This window comes from Rhamphochromis longiceps, linkage group LG1 (genome assembly GCF_057381845.1).
Source record: "Rhamphochromis longiceps isolate RC_006_pf linkage group LG1, R_longiceps_female_GT1.1, whole genome shotgun sequence".
NCBI lineage: Eukaryota > Metazoa > Chordata > Actinopteri > Cichliformes > Cichlidae > Rhamphochromis > Rhamphochromis longiceps.
In genome coordinates, this window is record NC_140557.1 from 36,292,413 (window position 1) to 36,298,412 (window position 6,000).

At 46.9% G+C, this 6,000-nt stretch overlaps 1 long non-coding RNA gene across 1 annotated transcript; it reads left to right on the forward strand.

The window, feature by feature from the left end:
* The first annotated feature begins 1,800 nt into the window (after nt 1-1,800).
* Nucleotides 1,801-5,796, forward strand: LOC146679098 (uncharacterized). Its single transcript, XR_014911869.1, has 2 exons — nt 1,801-2,645; nt 3,864-5,796. It is a non-coding gene; the product is annotated as an uncharacterized LOC146679098 (long non-coding RNA).
* The last annotated feature ends 204 nt before the right edge of the window (nt 5,797-6,000 follow it).

Sequence of the window (6,000 nt, forward strand, 5' to 3'; positions counted from 1 at the left end):
CAGGGCTTGTGTTTCTGCCTGATGACATGCACAAAACACAGGGCCCTGTGATACTGGCTGATGCCATCCACATTACACCACTACCAGTGCTTCCTGTGAGGCCATCATCACCACACCAAGGCCTGTGGTGCTGGATGAGGCTATCCAGATTACACCAGGGCCTGTGGTGCTGGCTGAGGCCATCCACATTACACCAGGGCCACTGTTGTTGGCTGAGGCCATACACTTTATACCAGCGACAGTTCTTCCTGTGAGGCCATCATCACCAGACCAGGGCCCGTGCTACTTGCTGATGCCATCCACATTACACCAGGGCCAGTGCTCCCTGTGAGGCCATCTTCACCACACCAGGGCCTGCTTTGCTGGCTGATGTGATCCACAATTCACCAGGGCCTGTGCTACTGGCTAAGGCCATTCACATTAAACCAGGGTGTGTGGTGCTGACCAATACGATCCATATTTCACCAGGGCCACTGTTGTTGGCTGAGGCCTAACACATAACACCACTGACAGTGCTTTTGGCTGAGGCCATCATCACCACACCAGGGCGTGTGGTGCTGGATGAGGCCATCCACATTACACCAGGGCCTGTGGTGCTGGCCAATACCATCCACATTTCTCCAGGGCCAGTGTTGTTGGCTGAGGCCATCCACATTACACCACTGCCAGTGCTGCCTTTGATTCTCCATCGCACTGCACTCTGTCCTCTCACACCTGGACAACAACAACACCTACGCCAGAATGCTGTTTATAGACTTCAATTCAGCATTCAATACAATCCACCCCTCACAACTCATCAGGAAACTGACAGACCTGGGCATCAGCTCCCTCATCTGCAAATGGTTACTGGACTTCCTGACCAACCGCCCCCAACATGTCCGGCTGGATAACCACTGCTCATCTACCATCACAATGAACACCGGTGTACCACAAGGCTGTGTGATGAGCCCTTTCCTCTACTCCCTCTTCACCCACGACTGCAGACCTGCTGATGGTTCCAACACCATCATTAAGTTTGCAGATGACACCACGGTGATTGGCCTCATCAGTGACAACGATGAGGCCGCCTACAGGGAGGAGGTGGATCGTCTGGCTGAGTGGTGCGACACAAACAACCTGCTGCTTAACACCGAGAAGACCAAGGAGCTCATCGTGGACTACAGGAGGAATGCTGACCCACATCCACCCATCCACATTAAGGGGACGGCTGTGGAGCGTGTGAGCAGCTTCAAGTTCCTGGGAGTCCACATCTCCGAGGATCTCACCTGGACGACCAACTGCTCCAAGCTGGTCAAGAAGGCTCACCAGCGCCTCTTCTTCTTGAGGACCCTGAGGAAGAACCACCTGTCCTCAGACATCCTGGTGAACTTCTATCGTTGCACCATCGAGAGCATCCTGACCAACTGTATAACAGTCTGGTACGGGAACTGCTCTGCCTCGGACCGGAAGGCGTTGCAGAGGGTCGTGAAAACTGCCCAGCGCATCGCCGGAGCACCACTTCCTGCCATAAAAGACATCTACAGGAAGCGGTGTCTGAAAAGGGCTGGGAAAATCATCAAAGACCCCAGTCACCCATCACATGGACTCTTCACCCTCCTGCCCTCTGGGAGGCGCCACAGGAGCCTCCAGACTAAGACCACCAGGTACCGGAACAGCTTCTTCCCCACAGCTGTCAGACTCCTGAACTCTGCCTCCTGACATCTGACCCACGTTAAACTCATGGACTGAACATACACACACCCACAATGGACAACTGTACCCTCAAACACACAATAATAACATGGAGTGAACCACCACTCACAACCACTAGCACTTTATATAGCCTCTGTAGTATTAGATTATTCTGTTATTATATGTTACCTTATATATGTAATCAAAGTAGTTGAATTAGAATACTGCTGTAGATCACATTATACCCTTTAATATAGAGTGTGTGAGCTGTATGTAGTGTAGTTCTCATTATACTTTTGAGTTAACAGAACATATTCACATATTAGTTCATTAGATAAATGTGCATCACTCTGTATCCTTGATCTGCTGGGAATGTGTTACACTGTTTTCTTGACATGCTTAATTGTTGAATCATGAAGAGAAGGTTGTAAGCAGGAGACTCTGTGTCTAAAGACAGGGGAGATAGACAGACCACATTCCACACCCCCACCTTACAGAAAGCAGAGAAACAACTGCCGAGGTCATAACTTAGGCGCTGTAACAGAGAAAAAATGTGATGTTTTGGCTTTTACGACTAGCTGGGGGCCACTAGAGACTATAAAAAGCTGAGCAACCCGTCACCATTTTGAGACATGTGCCTGACCCTCTGGTAGCATCTCTCCCGTCCGGACGTTGTAATGCTCTGACTGTTGAATTGTATGGAAATAAATGATTGTTGATTGAGCATTGATACACCAAGTATTGTCCCTCCTTCAGCCCAAAGATTCAAAGAATTGGGAGATTTCAACAACTTGGTGCCGTGTGACCCGGATCTTTGGTGTGCTGAGGAGGTGTAGATTTGGCCTTTGGTGAGATCGTGGGGCAAAGTGAACAGAAGGCCGGCCTAAAACAGAAAGGTAAGCACAGCCTGTTGTATTATAAATACCAAATGTGCATATTGGGCTTTCCAAATTAATCTGTTCGCTGAGTCACATGTATTTTCACAGTAAATTTGTCGGTGTGTGGTTTTTGGCGCAAGATACTAACAACATAAGTTGAGGCTGAATTCCAGTGTGTTAAATAAACTGCTTCTACCGAGATACTAATAACATACTACGTTGGACTAGTTGCAGTAAACTGCTTCTACCGAGATACTAATAACATACTACGTTGGACTAGTTGCAGCCACTTTACCTTCCACATTTAATTTTGTCTAATACTGGCTTCTGTAGCAATAATACGTTAGAATTTCTTCTGAAGACGCGGCCATTAGTCCAGTACATTGAAGTCGAGGTTTGTTTATTTTGTTTATGGTGTCAGTGACGTCCTGGCTTTTGCCGGCTATGAAATAGAAGTTGATTTAAGGAAAAGCAGATGCTGGCTTCACGGTGCAGTTGAACGCTGGCAACGCGAGAGCGAAACACGTCCGTAGGTTTGGTTTATGATACGGCGTGTTCCGGTGGTGCGGCCGTGAAGTGCAGTAGTGGTTGGTGCTAGTTTTAGTACATTGGATAGAGGTTTGACGGTGGTTTGTGGCGTCAGTCGAGTTTTAAGTGCTGCGGTCATAATACAAAGTAAAATTTTAAGTACATAGAGCAACACCTGGTTTATGATGTCAGGTATAACTTCGGGGATGCAAGCATCACTTTTATGATGCGACTTTGCCCCGTTGTGGCGGTCATAAGCGCAGAGAAAGGGGTATTTTGGTCTATGGTGCAGTGTGCTTTAAGAAGATCTAATAGTTGAGCTCAGAGGTTTCTGTGCAAATTTCTGCTGATGAGAGGCGCTCTCTGTGTGTCACACTGATGGTGTAACGCGCTGTGTGTGTAAGGCGCGCTCTGGCCGTGGGTGAGGCGTGCTCTGAGTGTGCTTTTTGTGTGTGTGAAGTCTGAACACAGTGACAGTGACGGTTGATGTGTGTGATTAGGAGGACATTAGAGCAAATACACATTTTAGGATCAAAGGTTGATGCCTAGTGTACCTGTGGAACATTTTGCCCTAGGAGTGGCGACCCTCCTGTCCGTGGACGCGTGGCCAGGACCGGCGTCGTCCGGGTGCCGAGGTGGTGACTTGGGGAGGTGAGGGCCCCCGCATAGCTACGGAAATAACACTGGAACGGCCGTGTAATCACGGGTTCACATTTATTCCGGACTAGAACAAGACACATTTTGCGAACAAAGGTTGAGTCTAGATTAGTAAAGAAATATAAAAAGGTTGAATTCCTCGTTTCAGTGGTTGAAATTGTTGTGTGCCTGTCCCCTGACGAGTGTGAAATTAAAATAAAGAGGGAATTTGGAGCCACATAGAGATAGACGGGCATAATTGGGTGTATTACTCTGTGGTGTAATAAAAATAAAAAGGAGAGATAGTAAGAGGTGTGCAGTGGAGAATTATGGAGGAGTACAGAGAGGAATGTGTTGGGAGACTGGCGTACAGTTTACGCTGTCAAGGTAGGCGGGTTGCCTGCTTATCTGTTTAACAGTGATGAAAATGAAATTAAATAAATCTCTTAGTGTGTTAATACAGGAGGCTGCGGACCTGGACCAACTGCCCCCACAAGCACAGCGGCCGAAGCAAAATTATAGGTAATGGGAACCACACCCAGCACGAATCAGCAGCTGTGAAAAAGACAGCAGCGAGGAGAGAATTAGAGGAGAAATTAAGAGAAGTTTTAACACATAAAATTGGGGCCAACGGACTTGTGGAGGTTGGGAAGGCGTCCGGAGCATCACAACAAAAAGGTGAAACAAAAACACACACAAGCAGAGAAATCTGAGAGAAAGGCTCCTTTTAAGGTAACGCCTAGTTTGAGAAAAGATAAAATTAACCTGCTTTTATACAAATGCACATACACGCAATGAAGAAACAGCTTACACTCATGAACACGTGAAGATTTTCCAGCAAGGTTAAAGAAAAATTAACATACTTAAATGATGAAGTCTATACATTACTGACAAAGAAATCCTCTGGGTTGCAGGACAACAATTTAACTAAAAAAAAAAAAAAAAGGAACACTGGTCTAACCAACCAGGCAAGACGCAACAAATTTAGTGGTAAAAAGAGTCAAATTGTGACATGTTTTCTGTTGATTGATTAATAAAAGTGATTACTGAATGAAAGAAAATTCCTTTTTTGGGTTTTTAAACATGATCTTAAGAATTTTAATATGTACTTGTGTTGTCCTGTCAACTTGGTGGGTTAGGAGTTGATTATATCGGGAGAGAAAAAACAAAAAAAAAAAAAAGGGGGAGAGAAGGCTGACACAGGGCCTGGTCCCGGTGTGTCTCCCCTCTGAATAACACAGCCAACACAACATCATTTTCCTGTTCGTTTGTTTTTGTTTTGTTTTGTTTTTGTTTTTTCTATACATATTTAATTACAGGCTGCTTTGCCGGCCCTGAAAGCCGAGGCTGACTGGACTCCTGCTCTCCCCCATACGTGACACTGACCAAATGCTGCAACAGCTGGACCCACAACAACGACCTGAGAATGTCAACAGACCTGCAGGAATGTGATCTCATGCAGCCGAGACGGAGAGCACTAAACCGAAGGCCCGTTTCACTACACGGGGGAAAATTCCCAGACTGCGTCAGCTGACAGAGCTGTGACGAGACGCCCGCCAAGCCCGAATGAAAAGTAAGGCCGAGCGAAAGAATGCTGACCTTGATAACTTTGCATTCACACTGTGCAGGACAGTGATGGACCAACACGGATGATCGGGTGGCGAAAAAGGGCGTGACCGAGACAAGAGGAGTAACTGAGGACAGAAGGCACCTCAGAATGGACAAAAACACAGAAGAAGATGCAGGTTTCACCTGCGGTGAACATCGACACTGGAGAAAGGACTGCCCCAATTGGGGTCAGAACCAGGACGGACTGAATTTTGAGCAGCAGCAGCAGCAGCAGCAATGGTCGCAAACAAACTGAAAAGGAGGGGGGCAGGACCCCAGGGCATGCTTCAGGCCGTGGTTTACCCAGAACACCAGAACAGGAAAGTGATGAACACAAACACCCACACAAACACACACATCTACATGCACTGACTCAGAATGAAGAGAAACAAACACACACACACACACACACACACACACACACACACACACACACACACACACACACACACACATACACACACACACACACACACAGATTCAGAATGAAGTGAAATACACACATGAACACGTGCACTCGTTGAGTGAGTGAGAAATGACACACACACACATATACACACACACACATACACACACACACACACACACATTGGAATGCTGATTCACTGAGAAGTGATCCACATACACACACACACACACACACACACGCTGATGCAATGAAGAATGCTTTGCTTATGCT